This window comes from Clavelina lepadiformis, chromosome 2 (assembly GCF_947623445.1).
Source record: "Clavelina lepadiformis chromosome 2, kaClaLepa1.1, whole genome shotgun sequence".
NCBI classification, from domain to species: Eukaryota; Metazoa; Chordata; class Ascidiacea; order Aplousobranchia; family Clavelinidae; genus Clavelina; species Clavelina lepadiformis.
Window position 1 is genome coordinate 2,092,227 of NC_135241.1, and position 23,623 is coordinate 2,115,849.

A 23,623-nucleotide genomic window follows, 5' to 3' on the forward strand; every position below is an offset into this window, starting at 1 on the left:
AGCAGATTTCTAGTCTGTCGCCTTAACCACTCGGCCACGACAACTGTGCTTAATGCATAGATGAAATAGTTAAAATGGCACATTTCCGAATATCCATATGAAATTGCAAAAGTAATATCTGCATTGTCGGCAAGATTCGAACCTACGCGGGCATAGCCTAACAGATTTCAAGTCTGTCGCCTTAACCACTCGGCCACGACAACTGTGCTTAATGCATAGATGAAATAGTTAAAATGGCACATTTCCGAATATCCATATGAAATTGCAAAAGTAATATCGGCGTTGTCGGCGGGATTCGAACCTACGCGGGCAGGGCCCAACAGATTTCGAGTCTGTCGCCTTAACCACTCGGCCACGACAACTGTGCTTAATGCATAGATGAGAAATAGATAAAATCGCACTTTTCCGAATATCCATATGAAATTGCAAAAGTAATATCGGCGTTGTCGGCAGGATTCGAACCTACGCGGGCATAGCCTAACAGATTTCAAGTCTGTCGCCTTAACGTTGCCTTAAGTTGTCGGCCACGACAACTGTGCTTAATGTGCAATGCAAATAGATAAAATGGCACTTTTCTCGAATCACTAGATAGATTCCACCATGTCGATGTTTCCGGAATCTTCTCCTGACTTTCAAATCTGACAAGATGAAAATCAAGCAAGCGTAGTCTAGATGAAAATGTAGCTAGCGTAGTCTAGATGAAAATCAAGCTAGCGTAGTCTAGATGAAAATCAAGCTAGCGTAGTCTAGATGAAAATCAAGCTAGCGTAGTCTAGATGAAAATCAAGCAAGCGTAGTCTAGATGAAAATCAAGCTAGCGTAGTCTAGATGAAATCCAAGCTGATTTCGAGACCTAGCTACGCCTACGTCTCTGTAGTGTATTAACTATAAGCTAGTTTCAACTAAATTTTAAGTACTAAAGTAAACTACTGTTATTTGCTTAAGGGGTCATGTCCCAATTCAAAGAGATAGGCTTTTCAATGCAAAGTGCGTTAAATGAAGAAGCTACCAACGCAAAACTACATCATAAACCTACCCTGAATTTTGGCTTGCAACAAGACCTAGGTTATGTCTGTCTACAGTCTTAATTTGGACAAAATCCATGTACTCAGTTTTCTATAACAATTGCCTAAACTTTAGAACAAGTTTTTAGCTTAACATTTTATGACAAATACTCCAAAAAAACAAAAATTCAAACCCACACAAAATTTACAACTTAGCCTAAACCTGGAACCAGCTGTCGTCAAAGCAACGACGAACTACTCCACATCGACGTCACATGCGCATTGGACCGGAAAATTTTTACTTTTTTTAATATGACGCATTGAGTGCGACACGGTCACAATCACTGTGTTGCCCGGCTCAAAATTGTGGTTTTATTGGGAAGTGACCCCTTAAACGTGAAGAAATTCATAAATTTTAGTTTTACTTATGACTATATCTATATATAGATATCTATATATATTATATAAGGTAAGTGATTAGGATTAGGATTAGGTGATTAGTAGGGCAAGTTTTTGCAACTTTTTCAACTTTTTTTACAGCTTCTGGCAGCTTCTTTCTGGCCAGCTGGTGGCCTGCAGACGTGAGTCTGGCCAGCTGGTGGCCTGCAGACGTGAGTCTGGCCAGCTGGTGGCCTGCAGACGTGAGTGCAACTGTGCTTAATGTGCAATGCAAATAGATAAAATGGCACTTTTCTCGAATCACTAGATAGATTCCACCATGTCGATGTTTCCGGAATCTTCTCCTGACTTTCAAATCTGACAAGAAGAAAATGTAGCTAGCGTAGTCTAGATGAAAATCAAGCTAGCGTAGTCTAGATGAAAATCAAGCTAGCGTAGTCTAGATGAAAATCAAGCTAGCGTAGTCTAGATGAAAATCAAGCAAGCGTAGTCTAGATGAAAATCAAGCTAGCGTAGTCTAGATGAAATCCAAGCTGATTTCGAGACCTAGCTACGCCTACGTCTCTGTAGTGTATTAACTATAAGCTAGTTTCAACTAAATTTTAAGTACTAAAGTAAATAACTGTTATTTGTTATTTGCTGCAGACGTGAGTCTGGCCAGCTGGTGGCCTAGACAGTCAAATGGTCATCAAACGGTTGTTGGCTCGTCGCTCTGCGGCTCGCTGGTTTGAACCTGCAACTTGTCTGTCGACGTTCTCCGGTTTTTCCACTGTGCTATGGGTTTCCCCCCACCCACCCTATGCTTTCTGCGCATCTTGACTTTATTGCTTTAGGATGAAATTGCAAAAGTAATATCTGCATTGTCGGCAGGATTCGAACCTAAGCGGGCAGAGCCCAGCAGATTTCTAGTCTGTCGCCTTAACCACTCGGCCACGACAACTGTGCTTAATGCATAGATGAAATAGTTAAAATCGCACATTTCCGAATATCCATATGAAATTGCAAAAGTAATATCTGCATTGTCGGCAGGATTCGAACCTACGCGGGCATAGCCTAACAGATTTCAAGTCTGTCGCCTTAACCACTCGGCCACGACAACTGTGCTTAATGCATAGATGAAATAGTTAAAATGGCACATTTCCGAATATCCATATGAAATTGCAAAAGTAATATCGGCGTTGTCGGCGGGATTCGAACCTACGCGGGCAGGGCCCAACAGATTTCGAGTCTGTCGCCTTAACCACTCGGCCACGACAACTGTGCTTAATGCATAGATGAGAAATAGATAAAATCGCACTTTTCCGAATATCCATATGAAATTGCAAAAGTAATATCGGCGTTGTCGGCAGGATTCGAACCTACGCGGGCATAGCCTAACAGATTTCAAGTCTGTCGCCTTAACGTTGCCTTAAGTTGTCGGCCACGACAACTGTGCTTAATGTGCAATGCAAATAGATAAAATGGCACTTTTCTCGAATCACTAGATAGATTCCACCATGTCGATGTTTCCGGAATCTTCTCCTGACTTTCAAATCTGACAAGATGAAAATGTAGCTAGCGTAGTCTAGATGAAAATCAAGCTAGCGTAGTCTAGATGAAAATCAAGCTAGCGTAGTCTAGATGAAAATCAAGCTAGCGTAGTCTAGATGAAAATCAAGCAAGCGTAGTCTAGATGAAAATCAAGCTAGCGTAGTCTAGATGAAATCCAAGCTGATTTCGAGACCTAGCTACGCCTACGTCTCTGTAGTGTATTAACTATAAGCTAGTTTCAACTAAATTTTAAGTACTAAAGTAAACTACTGTTATTTGCTTAAGGGGTCATGTCCCAATTCAAAGAGATAGGCTTTTCAATGCAAAGTGCGTTAAATGAAGAAGCTACCAACGCAAAACTACATCATAAACCTACCCTGAATTTTGGCTTGCAACAAGACCTAGGTTATGTCTGTCTACAGTCTTAATTTGGACAAAATCCATGTACTCAGTTTTCTATAACAATTGCCTAAACTTTAGAACAAGTTTTTAGCTTAACATTTTATGACAAATACTCCAAAAAAACAAAAATTCAAACCCACACAAAATTTACAACTTAGCCTAAACCTGGAACCAGCTGTCGTCAAAGCAACGACGAACTACTCCACATCGACGTCACATGCGCATTGGACCGGAAAATTTTTACTTTTTTTAATATGACGCATTGAGTGCGACACGGTCACAATCACTGTGTTGCCCGGCTCAAAATTGTGGTTTTATTGGGAAGTGACCCCTTAAACGTGAAGAAATTCATAAATTTTAGTTTTACTTATGACTATATCTATATATAGATATCTATATATATTATATAAGGTAAGTGATTAGGATTAGGATTAGGTGATTAGTAGGGCAAGTTTTTGCAACTTTTTCAACTTTTTTTACAGCTTCTGGCAGCTTCTTTCTGGCCAGCTGGTGGCCTGCAGACGTGAGTCTGGCCAGCTGGTGGCCTGCAGACGTGAGTCTGGCCAGCTGGTGGCCTGCAGACGTGAGTGCAACTGTGCTTAATGTGCAATGCAAATAGATAAAATGGCACTTTTCTCGAATCACTAGATAGATTCCACCATGTCGATGTTTCCGGAATCTTCTCCTGACTTTCAAATCTGACAAGAAGAAAATGTAGCTAGCGTAGTCTAGATGAAAATCAAGCTAGCGTAGTCTAGATGAAAATCAAGCTAGCGTAGTCTAGATGAAAATCAAGCTAGCGTAGTCTAGATGAAAATCAAGCAAGCGTAGTCTAGATGAAAATCAAGCTAGCGTAGTCTAGATGAAATCCAAGCTGATTTCGAGACCTAGCTACGCCTACGTCTCTGTAGTGTATTAACTATAAGCTAGTTTCAACTAAATTTTAAGTACTAAAGTAAATAACTGTTATTTGTTATTTGCTGCAGACGTGAGTCTGGCCAGCTGGTGGCCTAGACAGTCAAATGGTCATCAAACGGTTGTTGGCTCGTCGCTCTGCGGCTCGCTGGTTTGAACCTGCAACTTGTCTGTCGACGTTCTCCGGTTTTTCCACTGTGCTATGGGTTTCCCCCCACCCACCCTATGCTTTCTGCGCATCTTGACTTTATTGCTTTAGGATGAAATTGCAAAAGTAATATCTGCATTGTCGGCAGGATTCGAACCTAAGCGGGCAGAGCCCAGCAGATTTCTAGTCTGTCGCCTTAACCACTCGGCCACGACAACTGTGCTTAATGCATAGATGAAATAGTTAAAATCGCACATTTCCGAATATCCATATGAAATTGCAAAAGTAATATCTGCATTGTCGGCAGGATTCGAACCTACGCGGGCATAGCCTAACAGATTTCAAGTCTGTCGCCTTAACCACTCGGCCACGACAACTGTGCTTAATGCATAGATGAAATAGTTAAAATGGCACATTTCCGAATATCCATATGAAATTGCAAAAGTAATATCGGCGTTGTCGGCGGGATTCGAACCTACGCGGGCAGGGCCCAACAGATTTCGAGTCTGTCGCCTTAACCACTCGGCCACGACAACTGTGCTTAATGCATAGATGAGAAATAGATAAAATCGCACTTTTCCGAATATCCATATGAAATTGCAAAAGTAATATCGGCGTTGTCGGCAGGATTCGAACCTACGCGGGCATAGCCTAACAGATTTCAAGTCTGTCGCCTTAACGTTGCCTTAAGTTGTCGGCCACGACAACTGTGCTTAATGTGCAATGCAAATAGATAAAATGGCACTTTTCTCGAATCACTAGATAGATTCCACCATGTCGATGTTTCCGGAATCTTCTCCTGACTTTCAAATCTGACAAGATGAAAATGTAGCTAGCGTAGTCTAGATGAAAATCAAGCTAGCGTAGTCTAGATGAAAATCAAGCTAGCGTAGTCTAGATGAAAATCAAGCTAGCGTAGTCTAGATGAAAATCAAGCAAGCGTAGTCTAGATGAAAATCAAGCTAGCGTAGTCTAGATGAAATCCAAGCTGATTTCGAGACCTAGCTACGCCTACGTCTCTGTAGTGTATTAACTATAAGCTAGTTTCAACTAAATTTTAAGTACTAAAGTAAACTACTGTTATTTGCTTAAGGGGTCATGTCCCAATTCAAAGAGATAGGCTTTTCAATGCAAAGTGCGTTAAATCAAGAAGCTACCAACGCAAAACTACATCATAAACCTACCCTGAATTTTGGCTTGCAACAAGACCTAGGTTATGTCTGTCTACAGTCTTAATTTGGACAAAATCCATGTACTCAGTTTTCTATAACAATTGCCTAAACTTTAGAACAAGTTTTTAGCTTAACATTTTATGACAAATACTCCAAAAAAACAAAAATTCAAACCCACACAAAATTTACAACTTAGCCTAAACCTGGAACCAGCTGTCGTCAAAGCAACGACGAACTACTCCACATCGATGTCACATGCGCATTGGACCGGAAAATTTTTACTTTTTTTAATATGACGCATTGAGTGCGACACGGTCACAATCACTGTGTTGCCCGGCTCAAAATTGTGGTTTTATTGGGAAGTGACCCCTTAAACGTGAAGAAATTCATAAATTTTAGTTTTACTTATGACTATATCTATATATAGATATCTATATATATTATATAAGGTAAGTGATTAGGATTAGGATTAGGTGATTAGTAGGGCAAGTTTTTGCAACTTTTTCAACTTTTTTTACAGCTTCTGGCAGCTTCTTTCTGGCCAGCTGGTGGCCTGCAGACGTGAGTCTGGCCAGCTGGTGGCCTGCAGACGTGAGTCTGGCCAGCTGGTGGCCTGCAGACGTGAGTGCAACTGTGCTTAATGTGCAATGCAAATAGATAAAATGGCACTTTTCTCGAATCACTAGATAGATTCCACCATGTCGATGTTTCCGGAATCTTCTCCTGACTTTCAAATCTGACAAGAAGAAAATGTAGCTAGCGTAGTCTAGATGAAAATCAAGCTAGCGTAGTCTAGATGAAAATCAAGCTAGCGTAGTCTAGATGAAAATCAAGCTAGCGTAGTCTAGATGAAAATCAAGCAAGCGTAGTCTAGATGAAAATCAAGCTAGCGTAGTCTAGATGAAATCCAAGCTGATTTCGAGACCTAGCTACGCCTACGTCTCTGTAGTGTATTAACTATAAGCTAGTTTCAACTAAATTTTAAGTACTAAAGTAAATAACTGTTATTTGTTATTTGCTGCAGACATGAGTCTGGCCAGCTGGTGGCCTAGACAGTCAAATGGTCATCAAACGGTTGTTGGCTCGTCGCTCTGCGGCTCGCTGGGTTGAACCTGCAGCTTGTCTGTCGACGTTCTCCGGTTTTTCCACTGTGCTATGGGTTTCCCCCCACCCACCCTATGCTTTCTGCGCATCTTGACTTTATTGCTTTAGGATGAAATTGCAAAAGTAATATCTGCATTGTCGGCAGGATTCGAACCTAAGCGGGCAGAGCCCAGCAGATTTCTAGTCTGTCGCCTTAACCACTCGGCCACGACAACTGTGCTTAATGCATAGATGAAATAGTTAAAATGGCACATTTCCGAATATCCATATGAAATTGCAAAAGTAATATCTGCATTGTCGGCAAGATTCGAACCTACGCGGGCATAGCCTAACAGATTTCAAGTCTGTCGCCTTAACCACTCGGCCACGACAACTGTGCTTAATGCATAGATGAAATAGTTAAAATGGCACATTTCCGAATATCCATATGAAATTGCAAAAGTAATATCGGCGTTGTCGGCGGGATTCGAACCTACGCGGGCAGGGCCCAACAGATTTCGAGTCTGTCGCCTTAACCACTCGGCCACGACAACTGTGCTTAATGCATAGATGAGAAATAGATAAAATCGCACTTTTCCGAATATCCATATGAAATTGCAAAAGTAATATCGGCGTTGTCGGCAGGATTCGAACCTACGCGGGCATAGCCTAACAGATTTCAAGTCTGTCGCCTTAACGTTGCCTTAAGTTGTCGGCCACGACAACTGTGCTTAATGTGCAATGCAAATAGATAAAATGGCACTTTTCTCGAATCACTAGATAGATTCCACCATGTCGATGTTTCCGGAATCTTCTCCTGACTTTCAAATCTGACAAGATGAAAATCAAGCAAGCGTAGTCTTGATGAAAATCAAGCTAGCGTAGTCTAGATGAAATCCAAGCTGATTTCGAGACCTAGCTACGCCTACGTCTCTGTAGTGTATTAACTATAAGCTAGTTTCAACTAAATTTTAAGTACTAAAGTAAACTACTGTTATTTGCTTAAGGGGTCATGTCCCAATTCAAAGAGATAGGCTTTTCAATGCAAAGTGCGTTAAATGAAGAAGCTACCAACGCAAAACTACATCATAAACCTACCCTGAATTTTGGCTTGCAACAAGACCTAGGTTATGTCTGTCTACAGTCTTAATTTGGACAAAATCCATGTACTCAGTTTTCTATAACAATTGCCTAAACTTTAGAACAAGTTTTTAGCTTAACATTTTATGACAAATACTCCAAAAAAACAAAAATTCAAACCCACACAAAATTTACAACTTAGCCTAAACCTGGAACCAGCTGTCGTCAAAGCAACGACGAACTACTCCACATCGACGTCACATGCGCATTGGACCGGAAAATTTTTACTTTTTTTAATATGACGCATTGAGTGCGACACGGTCACAATCACTGTGTTGCCCGGCTCAAAATTGTGGTTTTATTGGGAAGTGACCCCTTAAACGTGAAGAAATTCATAAATTTTAGTTTTACTTATGACTATATCTATATATAGATATCTATATATATTATATAAGGTAAGTGATTAGGATTAGGATTAGGTGATTAGTAGGGCAAGTTTTTGCAACTTTTTCAACTTTTTTTACAGCTTCTGGCAGCTTCTTTCTGGCCAGCTGGTGGCCTGCAGACGTGAGTCTGGCCAGCTGGTGGCCTGCAGACGTGAGTCTGGCCAGCTGGTGGCCTGCAGACGTGAGTGCAACTGTGCTTAATGTGCAATGCAAATAGATAAAATGGCACTTTTCTCGAATCACTAGATAGATTCCACCATGTCGATGTTTCCGGAATCTTCTCCTGACTTTCAAATCTGACAAGAAGAAAATGTAGCTAGCGTAGTCTAGATGAAAATCAAGCTAGCGTAGTCTAGATGAAAATCAAGCTAGCGTAGTCTAGATGAAAATCAAGCTAGCGTAGTCTAGATGAAAATCAAGCAAGCGTAGTCTAGATGAAAATCAAGCTAGCGTAGTCTAGATGAAATCCAAGCTGATTTCGAGACCTAGCTACGCCTACGTCTCTGTAGTGTATTAACTATAAGCTAGTTTCAACTAAATTTTAAGTACTAAAGTAAATAACTGTTATTTGTTATTTGCTGCAGACGTGAGTCTGGCCAGCTGGTGGCCTAGACAGTCAAATGGTCATCAAACGGTTGTTGGCTCGTCGCTCTGCGGCTCGCTGGTTTGAACCTGCAACTTGTCTGTCGACGTTCTCCGGTTTTTCCACTGTGCTATGGGTTTCCCCCCACCCACCCTATGCTTTCTGCGCATCTTGACTTTATTGCTTTAGGATGAAATTGCAAAAGTAATATCTGCATTGTCGGCAGGATTCGAACCTAAGCGGGCAGAGCCCAGCAGATTTCTAGTCTGTCGCCTTAACCACTCGGCCACGACAACTGTGCTTAATGCATAGATGAAATAGTTAAAATCGCACATTTCCGAATATCCATATGAAATTGCAAAAGTAATATCTGCATTGTCGGCAGGATTCGAACCTACGCGGGCATAGCCTAACAGATTTCAAGTCTGTCGCCTTAACCACTCGGCCACGACAACTGTGCTTAATGCATAGATGAAATAGTTAAAATGGCACATTTCCGAATATCCATATGAAATTGCAAAAGTAATATCGGCGTTGTCGGCGGGATTCGAACCTACGCGGGCAGGGCCCAACAGATTTCGAGTCTGTCGCCTTAACCACTCGGCCACGACAACTGTGCTTAATGCATAGATGAGAAATAGATAAAATCGCACTTTTCCGAATATCCATATGAAATTGCAAAAGTAATATCGGCGTTGTCGGCAGGATTCGAACCTACGCGGGCATAGCCTAACAGATTTCAAGTCTGTCGCCTTAACGTTGCCTTAAGTTGTCGGCCACGACAACTGTGCTTAATGTGCAATGCAAATAGATAAAATGGCACTTTTCTCGAATCACTAGATAGATTCCACCATGTCGATGTTTCCGGAATCTTCTCCTGACTTTCAAATCTGACAAGATGAAAATGTAGCTAGCGTAGTCTAGATGAAAATCAAGCTAGCGTAGTCTAGATGAAAATCAAGCTAGCGTAGTCTAGATGAAAATCAAGCTAGCGTAGTCTAGATGAAAATCAAGCAAGCGTAGTCTAGATGAAAATCAAGCTAGCGTAGTCTAGATGAAATCCAAGCTGATTTCGAGACCTAGCTACGCCTACGTCTCTGTAGTGTATTAACTATAAGCTAGTTTCAACTAAATTTTAAGTACTAAAGTAAACTACTGTTATTTGCTTAAGGGGTCATGTCCCAATTCAAAGAGATAGGCTTTTCAATGCAAAGTGCGTTAAATCAAGAAGCTACCAACGCAAAACTACATCATAAACCTACCCTGAATTTTGGCTTGCAACAAGACCTAGGTTATGTCTGTCTACAGTCTTAATTTGGACAAAATCCATGTACTCAGTTTTCTATAACAATTGCCTAAACTTTAGAACAAGTTTTTAGCTTAACATTTTATGACAAATACTCCAAAAAAACAAAAATTCAAACCCACACAAAATTTACAACTTAGCCTAAACCTGGAACCAGCTGTCGTCAAAGCAACGACGAACTACTCCACATCGACGTCACATGCGCATTGGACCGGAAAATTTTTACTTTTTTTAATATGACGCATTGAGTGCGACACGGTCACAATCACTGTGTTGCCCGGCTCAAAATTGTGGTTTTATTGGGAAGTGACCCCTTAAACGTGAAGAAATTCATAAATTTTAGTTTTACTTATGACTATATCTATATATAGATATCTATATATATTATATAAGGTAAGTGATTAGGATTAGGATTAGGTGATTAGTAGGGCAAGTTTTTGCAACTTTTTCAACTTTTTTTACAGCTTCTGGCAGCTTCTTTCTGGCCAGCTGGTGGCCTGCAGACGTGAGTCTGGCCAGCTGGGGGCCTGCAGACGTGAGTCTGGCCAGCTGGTGGCCTGCAGACGTGAGTGCAACTGTGCTTAATGTGCAATGCAAATAGATAAAATGGCACTTTTCTCGAATCACTAGATAGATTCCACCATGTCGATGTTTCCGGAATCTTCTCCTGACTTTCAAATCTGACAAGAAGAAAATGTAGCTAGCGTAGTCTAGATGAAAATCAAGCTAGCGTAGTCTAGATGAAAATCAAGCTAGCGTAGTCTAGATGAAAATCAAGCTAGCGTAGTCTAGATGAAAATCAAGCAAGCGTAGTCTAGATGAAAATCAAGCTAGCGTAGTCTAGATGAAATCCAAGCTGATTTCGAGACCTAGCTACGCCTACGTCTCTGTAGTGTATTAACTATAAGCTAGTTTCAACTAAATTTTAAGTACTAAAGTAAATAACTGTTATTTGTTATTTGCTGCAGACGTGAGTCTGGCCAGCTGGTGGCCTAGACAGTCAAATGGTCATCAAACGGTTGTTGGCTCGTCGCTCTGCGGCTCGCTGGTTTGAACCTGCAGCTTGTCTGTCGACGTTCTCCGGTTTTTCCACTGTGCTATGGGTTTCCCCCCACCCACCCTATGCTTTCTGCGCATCTTGACTTTATTGCTTTAGGATGAAATTGCAAAAGTAATATCTGCATTGTCGGCAGGATTCGAACCTAAGCGGGCAGAGCCCAGCAGATTTCTAGTCTGTCGCCTTAACCACTCGGCCACGACAACTGTGCTTAATGCATAGATGAAATAGTTAAAATCGCACATTTCCGAATATCCATATGAAATTGCAAAAGTAATATCTGCATTGTCGGCAAGATTCGAACCTACGCGGGCATAGCCTAACAGATTTCAAGTCTGTCGCCTTAACCACTCGGCCACGACAACTTTGCTTAATGCATAGATGAAATAGTTAAAATGGCACATTTCCGAATATCCATATGAAATTGCAAAAGTAATATCGGCGTTGTCGGCGGGATTCGAACCTACGCGGGCAGGGCCCAACAGATTTCGAGTCTGTCGCCTTAACCACTCGGCCACGACAACTGTGCTTAATGCATAGATGAGAAATAGATAAAATCGCACTTTTCCGAATATCCATATGAAATTGCAAAAGTAATATCGGCGTTGTCGGCAGGATTCGAACCTACGCGGGCATAGCCTAACAGATTTCAAGTCTGTCGCCTTAACGTTGCCTTAAGTTGTCGGCCACGACAACTGTGCTTAATGTGCAATGCAAATAGATAAAATGGCACTTTTCTCGAATCACTAGATAGATTCCACCATGTCGATGTTTCCGGAATCTTCTCCTGACTTTCAAATCTGACAAGATGAAAATCAAGCAAGCGTAGTCTAGATGAAAATCAAGCTAGCGTAGTCTAGATGAAATCCAAGCTGATTTCGAGACCTAGCTACGCCTACGTCTCTGTAGTGTATTAACTATAAGCTAGTTTCAACTAAATTTTAAGTACTAAAGTAAACTTCTGTTATTTGCTTAAGAGGTCATGTCCCAATTCAAAGAGATAGGCTTTTCAATGCAAAGTGCATTAAATCAAGAAGCTACCAACGCAAAACTACATCATAAACCTACCCTGAATTTTGGCTTGCAACAAGACCTAGGTTATGTCTGTCTACAGTCTTAATTTGGACAAAATCCATGTACTCAGTTTTCTATAACAATTGCCTAAACTTTAGAACAAGTTTTTAGCTTAACATTTTATGACAAATACTCCAAAAAAACAAAAATTCAAACCCACACAAAATTTACAACTTAGCCTAGACCTGGAACCAGCTGTCGTCAAAGCAACGACGAACTACTCCACATCGACGTCACATGCGCATTGGACCGGAAAATTTTTACTTTTTTTAATATGACGCATTGAGTGCGACACGGTCACAATCACTGTGTTGCCCGGCTCAAAATTGTGGTTTTATTGGGAAGTGACCCCTTAAACGTGAAGAAATTCATAAATTTTAGTTTTACTTATGACTATATCTATATATAGATATCTATATATATTATATAAGGTAAGTGATTAGGATTAGGATTAGGTGATTAGTAGGGCAAGTTTTTGCAACTTTTTCAACTTTTTTTACAGCTTCTGGCAGCTTCTTTCTGGCCAGCTGGTGGCCTGCAGACGTGAGTCTGGCCAGCTGGTGGCCTGCAGACGTGAGTCTGGCCAGCTGGTGGCCTGCAGACGTGAGTGCAACTGTGCTTAATGTGCAATGCAAATAGATAAAATGGCACTTTTCTCGAATCACTAGATAGATTCCACCATGTCGATGTTTCCGGAATCTTCTCCTGACTTTCAAATCTGACAAGAAGAAAATGTAGCTAGCGTAGTCTAGATGAAAATCAAGCTAGCGTAGTCTAGATGAAAATCAAGCTAGCGTAGTCTAGATGAAAATCAAGCTAGCGTAGTCTAGATGAAAATCAAGCTAGCGTAGTCTAGATGAAATCCAAGCTGATTTCGAGACCTAGCTACGCCTACGTCTCTGTAGTGTATTAACTATAAGCTAGTTTCAACTAAATTTTAAGTACTAAAGTAAATAACTGTTATTTGTTATTTGCTGCAGACGTGAGTCTGGCCAGCTGGTGGCCTAGACAGTCAAATGGTCATCAAACGGTTGTTGGCTCGTCGCTCTGCGGCTCGCTGGTTTGAACCTGCAGCTTGTCTGTCGACGTTCTCCGGTTTTTCCACTGTGCTATGGGTTTCCCCCCACCCACCCTATGCTTTCTGCGCATCTTGACTTTATTGCTTTAGGATGAAATTGCAAAAGTAATATCTGCATTGTCGGCAGGATTCGAACCTAAGCGGGCAGAGCCCAGCAGATTTCTAGTCTGTCGCCTTAACCACTCGGCCACGACAACTGTGCTTAATGCATAGATGAAATAGTTAAAATGGCACATTTCCGAATATCCATATGAAATTGCAAAAGTAATATCTGCATTGTCGGCAAGATTCGAACCTACGCGGGCATAGCCTAACAGATTTCAAGTCTGTCGCCTTAACCACTCGGCCACGACAACTGTGCTTAATGCATAGATGAAATAGTTAAAATGGCACATTTCCGAATATCCATATGAAATTGCAAAAGTAATATCGGCGTTGTCGGCGGGATTCGAACCTACGCGGGCAGGGCCCAACAGATTTCGAGTCTGTCGCCTTATCCACTCGGCCACGACAACTATGCTTAATGCATAGATGAGAAATAGATAAAATCGCACTTTTCCGAATATCCATATGAAATTGCAAAAGTAATATCGGCGTTGTCGGCAGGATTCGAACCTACGCGGGCATAGCCTAACAGATTTCAAGTCTGTCGCCTTAACGTTGCCTTAAGTTGTCGGCCACGACAACTGTGCTTAATGTGCAATGCAAATAGATAAAATGGCACTTTTCTCGAATCACTAGATAGATTCCACCATGTCGATGTTTCCGGAATCTTCTCCTGACTTTCAAATCTGACAAGATGAAAATCAAGCAAGCGTAGTCTAGATGAAAATGTAGCTAGCGTAGTCTAGATGAAAATCAAGCTAGCGTAGTCTAGATGAAAATCAAGCTAGCGTAGTCTAGATGAAAATCAAGCTAGCGTAGTCTAGATGAAAATCAAGCAAGCGTAGTCTAGATGAAAATCAAGCTAGCGTAGTCTAGATGAAATCCAAGCTGATTTCGAGACCTAGCTACGCCTACGTCTCTGTAGTGTATTAACTATAAGCTAGTTTCAACTAAATTTTAAGTACTAAAGTAAACTACTGTTATTTGCTTAAGGGGTCATGTCCCAATTCAAAGAGATAGGCTTTTCAATGCAAAGTGCGTTAAATGAAGAAGCTACCAACGCAAAACTACATCATAAACCTACCCTGAATTTTGGCTTGCAACAAGACCTAGGTTATGTCTGTCTACAGTCTTAATTTGGACAAAATCCATGTACTCAGTTTTCTATAACAATTGCCTAAACTTTAGAACAAGTTTTTAGCTTAACATTTTATGACAAATACTCCAAAAAAACAAAAATTCAAACCCACACAAAATTTACAACTTAGCCTAAACCTGGAACCAGCTGTCGTCAAAGCAACGACGAACTACTCCACATCGACGTCACATGCGCATTGGACCGGAAAATTTTTACTTTTTTTAATATGACGCATTGAGTGCGACACGGTCACAATCACTGTGTTGCCCGGCTCAAAATTGTGGTTTTATTGGGAAGTGACCCCTTAAACGTGAAGAAATTCATAAATTTTAGTTTTACTTATGACTATATCTATATATAGATATCTATATATATTATATAAGGTAAGTGATTAGGATTAGGATTAGGTGATTAGTAGGGCAAGTTTTTGCAACTTTTTCAACTTTTTTTACAGCTTCTGGCAGCTTCTTTCTGGCCAGCTGGTGGCCTGCAGACGTGAGTCTGGCCAGCTGGTGGCCTGCAGACGTGAGTCTGGCCAGCTGGTGGCCTGCAGACGTGAGTCTGGCCAGCTGGTGGCCTGCAGACGTGAGTGCAACTGTGCTTAATGTGCAATGCAAATAGATAAAATGGCACTTTTCTCGAATCACTAGATAGATTCCACCATGTCGATGTTTCCGGAATCTTCTCCTGACTTTCAAATCTGACAAGAAGAAAATGTAGCTAGCGTAGTCTAGATGAAAATCAAGCTAGCGTAGTCTAGATGAAAATCAAGCTAGCGTAGTCTAGATGAAAATCAAGCTAGCGTAGTCTAGATGAAAATCAAGCAAGCGTAGTCTAGATGAAAATCAAGCTAGCGTAGTCTAGATGAAATCCAAGCTGATTTCGAGACCTAGCTACGCCTACGTCTCTGTAGTGTATTAACTATAAGCTAGTTTCAACTAAATTTTAAGTACTAAAGTAAATAACTGTTATTTGTTATTTGCTGCAGACGTGAGTCTGGCCAGCTGGTGGCCTAGACAGTCAAATGGTCATCAAACGGTTGTTGGCTCGTCGCTCTGCGGCTCGCTGGTTTGAACCTGCAACTTGTCTGTCGACGTTCTCCGGTTTTTCCACTGTGCTATGGGTTTCCCCCCACCCACCCTATGCTTTCTGCGCATCTTGACTTTATTGCTTTAGGATGAAATTGCAAAAGTAATATCTGCATTGTCGGCAGGATTCGAACCTAAGCGGGCAGAGCCCAGCAGATTTCTAGTCTGTCGCCTTAACCACTCGGCCACGACAACTGTGCTTAATGCATAGATGAAATAGTTAAAATCGCACATTTCCGAATATCCATATGAAATTGCAAAAGTAATATCTGCATTGTCGGCAGGATTCGAACCTACGCGGGCATAGCCTAACAGATTTCAAGTCTGTCGCCTTAACCACTCGGCCACGACAACTGTGCTTAATGCATAGATGAAATAGTTAAAATGGCACATTTCCGAATATCCATATGAAATTGCAAAAGTAATATCGGCGTTGTCGGCGGGATTCGAACCTACGCGGGCAGGGCCCAACAGATTTCGAGTCTGTCGCCTTAACCACTCGGCCACGACAACTGTGCTTAATGCATAGATGAGAAATAGATAAAATCGCACTTTTCCGAATATCCATATGAAATTGCAAAAGTAATATCGGCGTTGTCGGCAGGATTCGAACCTACGCGGGCATAGCCTAACAGATTTCAAGTCTGTCGCCTTAACGTTGCCTTAAGTTGTCGGCCACGACAACTGTGCTTAATGTGCAATGCAAATAGATAAAATGGCACTTTTCTCGAATCACTAGATAGATTCCACCATGTCGATGTTTCCGGAATCTTCTCCTGACTTTCAAATCTGACAAGATGAAAATGTAGCTAGCGTAGTCTAGATGAAAATCAAGCTAGCGTAGTCTAGATGAAAATCAAGCTAGCGTAGTCTAAATGAAAATCAAGCTAGCGTAGTCTAGATGAAAATCAAGCAAGCGTAGTCTAGATGAAAATCAAGCTAGCGTAGTCTAGATGAAATCCAAGCTGATTTCGAGACCTAGCTACGCCTACGTCTCTGTAGTGTATTAACTATAAGCTAGTTTCAACTAAATTTTAAGTACTAAAGTAAACTACTGTTATTTGCTTAAGGGGTCATGTCCCAATTCAAAGAGATAGGCTTTTCAATGCAAAGTGCGTTAAATCAAGAAGCTACCAACGCAAAACTACATCATAAACCTACCCTGAATTTTGGCTTGCAACAAGACCTAGGTTATGTCTGTCTACAGTCTTAATTTGGACAAAATCCATGTACTCAGTTTTCTATAACAATTGCCTAAACTTTAGAACAAGTTTTTAGCTTAACATTTTATGACAAATACTCCAAAAAAACAAAAATTCAAACCCACACAAAATTTACAACTTAGCCTAAACCTGGAACCAGCTGTCGTCAAAGCAACGACGAACTACTCCACATCGATGTCACATGCGCATTGGACCGGAAAATTTTTACTTTTTTTAATATGACGCATTGAGTGCGACACGGTCACAATCACTGTGTTGCCCGGCTCAAAATTGTGGTTTTATTGGGAAGTGACCCCTTAAACGTGAAGAAATTCATAAATTTTAGTTTTACTTATGACTATATCTATATATAGATATCTATATATATTATATAAGGTAAGTGATTAGGATTAGGATTAGGTGATTAGTAGGGCAAGTTTTTGCAACTTTTTCAACTTTTTTTACAGCTTCTGGCAGCTTCTTTCTGGCCAGCTGGTGGCCTGCAGACGTGAGTCTGGCCAGCTGGTGGCCTGCAGACGTGAGTCTGGCCAGCTGGTGGCCTGCAGACGTGAGTGCAACTGTGCTTAATGTGCAATGCAAATAGATAAAATGGCACTTTTCTCGAATCACTAGATAGATTCCACCATGTCGATGTTTCCGGAATCTTCTCCTGACTTTCAAATCTGACAAGAAGAAAATGTAGCTAGCGTAGTCTAGATGAAAATCAAGCTAGCGTAGTCTAGATGAAAATCAAGCTAGCGTAGTCTAGATGAAAATCAAGCTAGCGTAGTCTAGATGAAAATCAAGCAAGCGTAGTCTAGATGAAAATCAAGCTAGCGTAGTCTAGATGAAATCCAAGCTGATTTCGAGACCTAGCTACGCCTACGTCTCTGTAGTGTATTAACTATAAGCTAGTTTCAACTAAATTTTTAGTACTAAAGTAAATAACTGTTATTTGTTATTTGCTGCAGACGTGAGTCTGGCCAGCTGGTGGCCTAGACAGTCAAATGGTCATCAAACGGTTGTTGGCTCGTCGCTCTGCGGCTCGCTGGTTTGAACCTGCAGCTTGTCTGTCGACGTTCTCCGGTTTTTCCACTGTGCTATGGGTTTCCCCCCACCCACCCTATGCTTTCTGCGCATCTTGACTTTATTGCTTTAGGATGAAATTGCAAAAGTAATATCTGCATTGTCGGCAGGATTCGAACCTAAGCGGGCAGAGCCCAGCAGATTTCTAGTCTGTCGCCTTAACCACTCGGCCACGACAACTGTGCTTAATGCATAGATGAAATAGTTAAAATCGCACATTTCCGAATATCCATATGAAATTGCAAAAGTAATATCTGCATTGTCGGCAGGATTCGAACCTACGCGGGCATAGCCTAACAGATTTCAAGTCTGTCGCCTTAACCACTCGGCCACGACAACTGTGCTTAAGGCATAGATGAAATAGTTAAAATGGCACATTTCCGAATATCCATATGAAATTGCAAAAGTAATATCGGCGTTGTCGGCGGGATTCGAACCTACGCGGGCAGGGCCCAACAGATTTCGAGTCTGTCGCCTTAACCACTCGGCCACGACAACTGTGCTTAATGCATAGATGAGAAATAGATAAAATCGCACTTTTCCGAATATCCATATGAAATTGCAAAAGTACTATCGGCGTTGTCGGCAGGATTCGAACCTACGCGGGCATAGCCTAACAGATTTCAAGTCTGTCGCCTTAACGTTGCCTTAACCACTCGGCCACGACAACTGTGCTTAATGTGCAATGCAAATAGATAAAATGGCACTTTTCTCGAATCACTAGATAGATTCCACCATGTCGATGTTTCCGGAATCTTGTCCTGACTTTCAAATCTGACAAGATGAAAATCAAGCAAGCGTAGTCTAGATGAAAATCAAGCTAGCGTAGTCTAGATGAAATCCAAGCTGATTTCGAGACCTAGCTACGCCTACGTCTCTGTAGTGTATTAACTATAAGCTAGTTTCAACTAAATTTTAAGTACTAAAGTAAACTTCTGTTATTTGCTTAAGGGGTCATGTCCCAATTCAAAGAGATAGGCTTTTCAATGCAAAGTGCATTAAATCAAGAAGCTACCAACGCAAAACTACATCATAAACCTACCCTGAATTTTGGCTTGCAACAAGACCTAGGTTATGTCTGTCTACAGTCTTAATTTGGACAAAATCCATGTACTCAGTTTTCTATAACAATTGCCTAAACTTTAGAACAAGTTTTTAGCTTAACATTTTATGACAAATACTCCAAAAAAACAAAAATTCAAACCCACACAAAGTTTACAACTTAGCCTAGACCTGGAACCAGCTGTCGTCAAAGCAACGACGAACTACTCCACATCGACGTCACATGCGCATTGGACCGGAAAATTTTTACTTTTTTTAATATGACGCATTGAGTGCGACCGGTCACAATCACTGTGTTGCCGGCTCAAAATTGTGGTTTCATTGGGAAGTGACCCCTTAAACGTGAAGAAATTCATAAATTTTAGTTTTACTTATGACTATATCTATATATAGATATCTATATATATTATATAAGGTAAGTGATTAGGATTAGGATTAGGTGATTAGTAGGGCAAGTTTTTGCAACTTTTGCAACTTTTTTTACAGCTTCTGGCAGCTTCCTAAATACTCAGGATTTACGTGAGTCTAGCCAGCTGGTGGCCTAGACGTGAGTCTAGCCAGCTGGTGGCCTAGACGTGAGTAATAGAGTATGTAATAGAGGAGTGTATGTAATAGAGGTTTATATAGGCATGAAGGCTGTGCCCGAAAAGAGTGGGAAGGAAAACACACAGCCTAAAAAGAAAAACAAGATCATAGATTGTGAATTTATGCGGTAGCCAAAACTAAAGCTTTCGATAGCTTAGGCATACTACCTACACCACATTGGTTTGAAAAGGAAATAGCGGTATGCTGTACGCCTATACGTACATTTTGAATCTGAGAGCATGAGTAGTTCTTGATGATTGTGTAATTAATTAAATTTTGCTAAACGTTGCAATTTTTTGAAGATCTGGCAGTGAATTTTAGTCCGTACTTTCAAACCGCGTTTGAAAATGAACAAAAGTATAAGGTTTGAAAATCCATAACTAAGCTGCAGTCCTTCCGTTCATACGAACTCACAAGCGGCCATTGAACGAGAAGGCTGCAGAATGCGATTGGGTTACTTTCCGCATCAGTTGTTGGGAAAGTAAAGTCAAAACACAAGACCATCAAAGCTTCTTACCTTATAGCTTTTACTTCATATGGATTGTTATGTATTGGTTCTATGATATTTTCAATAACTGCTTATAGCACCAGAGTTGAAACGCGTTTATTCTTTTGCAGATTTCTTTTGTATATGTCCAAGTTCAAATAACATAGGTCATTATACATTTTATACAGCATGCAAGTATGTAGGGTAATATAGCATGAAAGAAAAGTTGTACTGCGAACAACACCTCGCTCTTGGCAGTCGGACAATTTTTATTTGGCATAGATTTTGTCTTGTTATTCCTCGTTCCCACGCAAGTACTGAGAACGAATGGCAAAACAATATCAAGTTCTTTAGTTGTTATGTACGTAGTTAAATATTTTGTTATCTTGTTTTCAAATTCCAAATTTGGGCATAAAAATCTGTTTAAAATCCGTTTTTTTTATTGTTGGTTCTCCTTTCATGAAATTTAATTAAATTAAATTTATTTACAAACGTACAAACTAACAAACATTTGTATTCAGTGTATTTGTACTTCTGTATTCAGTTTAGATTGTCGACTTTGTAAAACAAATATGACTACACTATAGTTACATCTAGCGCTGTACATATAAATGAAATGTATTCAGCATGCCAAGCACGTAAGTATTTACAATGCTATATGTAAATGAAGCAAAAGATTGTACATGGAAATATCATATTTTCGTTTTAAGGCCGGTGGTTTCTTTTGATGTAATTGATTCTGTGAGCTTTCTTCCGAACTTCCAGCACAGAGCTTGCAACATTTCTTCACGAAAGGCCTTGTCCCGTAAGCTGTAGATTATGACGTTGAAGAGACTGTAAAAGTAGAATTCACCAAGACGTAAAAACTGTTGTAAATGTTATTATCAATTTACAAGAACTTATTTACAGTATTGAAATATTCTTAGAAGTCACGCACAAGTTATAAACTTATAACTATTCGAGCTAAAGCAACAGAATCTCACCTGTTGCTTAAAGTGGTGTAGAAACTTACAAGGTAGGGTTGAGATAAACTGTCACAACTTAAATAACGGCTATATAGCAGTGAAGCAAAAAGAATTGATGGAACTGAAACCAAAAATAAGCGTTTTTAGGCCTATACATGTGTTTTGGTGAAGATATAGCAGTATAGGCTAATTAATACAGGTATATACACTGTGAGTTTTAAGATATGATTTTACATTTACCTGTTAAAAGGACCGAAAGCTGTTTCAAGTTGCAGTTTACTTTTTACCAAATGGCTTTATAGCTATTTTTCATTACATGATATGCTAAACAAATTCTTACGCAAGGTGATGGTAAAACAAGTTTGCATTATCGCGACTGTCACCAACGCATTTTTATTTTGTTGCAAACAGCAACTTTCTGGATTTGTACTTTTACGTTTTTGTGCCAGTGTTCCTGCAAAGTTTCGACGTCGGGAAATCATAATACCGGTTCCAATAATGAAAACACTCTACGATAAAATATGTAAACAGATTGTTAAATTAAAAGTAATCGATTCTGCAGCTTTTGCTGTTACATTCCACTTGTTCTACTTTTACTTCTGCTTTTTGTCGGAAGTTATAAGTTAGTTCAGATTTTTTTTCATTCTTGCTTGGTTAATATATATCGAAGACTTACCGTTAGAATGTATGGTATAACATAAAAGACTGTAAAAATTGCAAATGCAACATGATAATTTTGCCCCTGAGTTATTACTGTAATAGATGGGTAAAAAACGAATACCGTTGTGGAATAGGAATAGGTGACTTCTTCAACTAAACAAACTGAAAAACAATGTAAGCTACTGGTAATGTAGTTAACTAATATTGTGTTATTATCGGTTCGCAACGCTGCAGTTGTAGATGATATATATATTGTATCTACATTTAGGCAGGTTCCTATAGACGAAAATGGAACGTTGCAACTTTGCAAGGGCAGTCAATCGCAACAATTATGAAAAAAGTGTTGCCACTCATCATGTCTAGATTTTATATAATACAACTAAACATACTCAGAGATACGGTCATCGCTGATAAAATCCACACCATTGCAACTCCTGCGTAAACTGATTTTTTGTTTTGCCATCTGTAGTTAAACGGTTTTGCTACGGCGTAAAATCGCTCTATTGACAAATAAAGAAGGTGATATATAGAAGAAGTGATCCCAAGAAGAAATGATATTCCTGCAGCATATGCTTGCGGCGATTCCCGCAAAGCCAATTGCTCCTGGTCGAGCCCAAGCGGTGTCATATTCATTGACCAGCTGAAATTGTAAGTAACTACAACCAACAGCTGAATACCTGCATCACAATTCAGTTTCACAGTTTGTGCTCGGAGTGTTTTTTTTTCGAAAAAATGATATTTTTAGAAAATATAATTAAATTGTAAACATAAAACATCGGAATAATTTTGTGTTAACTACAAAATTTTACGTTCATACTTGTCAGAATATCAGCAAACGCCAGTGAGCTTCTACAAATGTCCATTTTACTTGCTTTGCCACGTTTACATCTTCGAAAGCCCAAAAATATGGTTAAACCGTTTCCAACCAAGATTGCCAATCCCAAACACACCGCTAGAAATAAAAAGAACGCTCCACGAAATATTCCACATTCCTGGCAATCGAGCAAAGTTTTGTTGAAGCATTCGATGTAGATTTTCGACGTATTGGCTCGGCAAATTCCAGGAAAAGCACAAAGCACGGAGTGATTGTCTGGAATTACGATGACTATTTGAATAAAAAAACGGAAAACATGTTGTATTTGACCGAAACCGTTGGACAAAGTTAAGCATTAATTACACTCTGTGTGTATAATCGTTGCTTCAAATTCTAGCTAGTTATTCTGTTTGTCTGGCTTACAGTTTTTTTGGTCCATGCCATAGTTTGTTGGTAATCTGTCCGGTATCAGAGCAGCAGGATGATACATTGGCATATACTCTTCCATTTAGCTAATAAAAAACAACCAATATTTAATATCTTATAAGCACTCATACAATAAATGTTTGGCACTAAATATACATGTTTAAATGCGGAGGTTTCTGAAGCGCTTATTTTCAGTTGATATTTCAATTTACACCTACGCATTTTGTGTCATGCACTATATCAAAATTACTGTATATTTAACTGAAATTTTCATAAAATGTGCACACAAAGCATTTAACTACATTTCTCAATCAACAAAATTGCAGAAATGCTTCGGAAATATGGGGACTTTCGCTTTCTTGCCTCTCCATAGATTGCCTTGCTTAAGTAATAAAACTAAAAGCTCCTGTTTATTTACTTTGCACCTCTCGACCTACTGTATACTATAGATATACTAGTATGCCCTTAACAGTAATTTCAAAGCCTTTAAGTAGAAAGAAATCGATTTACATCTTTCTTGCTGTCTCATTCATCAAATGTGCTATGATTAACAATTATTACACTGGACAACAATTTACAACTTATTTTTTATTCCTCGCTCATTTCAAGTTTACCTAGACTAATTTTGCAATGCTGAATCCAAATCTGGTCTTAGATTTTTTCTAACACGTCACGTTTTTGAGATATGATATATGCTCACGACAACCCATAACTGTGATTTTGGCTAA

The 23,623-nt window shown here is 39.9% G+C and overlaps 8 non-coding genes across 8 annotated transcripts; all 8 read right to left on the minus strand.

The window, feature by feature from the left end:
* Positions 1 to 280: 280 nt before the first annotated feature.
* On the minus strand, positions 281 to 362 carry Trnas-cga (transfer RNA serine (anticodon CGA)). The gene has a single exon. It is a non-coding gene; the product is annotated as a tRNA-Ser (tRNA).
* A 2,217-nt stretch (positions 363 to 2,579) lies between these two features.
* On the minus strand, positions 2,580 to 2,661 carry Trnas-cga (transfer RNA serine (anticodon CGA)). The gene has a single exon. It is a non-coding gene; the product is annotated as a tRNA-Ser (tRNA).
* A 2,191-nt stretch (positions 2,662 to 4,852) lies between these two features.
* On the minus strand, positions 4,853 to 4,934 carry Trnas-cga (transfer RNA serine (anticodon CGA)). The gene has a single exon. It is a non-coding gene; the product is annotated as a tRNA-Ser (tRNA).
* Positions 4,935 to 7,125: 2,191 nt separating this feature from the next.
* Trnas-cga (transfer RNA serine (anticodon CGA)) lies at positions 7,126 to 7,207 on the minus strand. Its single transcript has one exon. It is a non-coding gene; the product is annotated as a tRNA-Ser (tRNA).
* A 2,087-nt stretch (positions 7,208 to 9,294) lies between these two features.
* Positions 9,295 to 9,376, minus strand: Trnas-cga (transfer RNA serine (anticodon CGA)). The gene has a single exon. It is a non-coding gene; the product is annotated as a tRNA-Ser (tRNA).
* Positions 9,377 to 11,567: 2,191 nt separating this feature from the next.
* On the minus strand, positions 11,568 to 11,649 carry Trnas-cga (transfer RNA serine (anticodon CGA)). Its single transcript has one exon. It is a non-coding gene; the product is annotated as a tRNA-Ser (tRNA).
* A 4,390-nt stretch (positions 11,650 to 16,039) lies between these two features.
* Positions 16,040 to 16,121, minus strand: Trnas-cga (transfer RNA serine (anticodon CGA)). Its single transcript has one exon. It is a non-coding gene; the product is annotated as a tRNA-Ser (tRNA).
* Positions 16,122 to 18,312: 2,191 nt separating this feature from the next.
* Trnas-cga (transfer RNA serine (anticodon CGA)) lies at positions 18,313 to 18,394 on the minus strand. Its single transcript has one exon. It is a non-coding gene; the product is annotated as a tRNA-Ser (tRNA).
* Between the last annotated feature and the right edge of the window lie 5,229 nt (positions 18,395 to 23,623).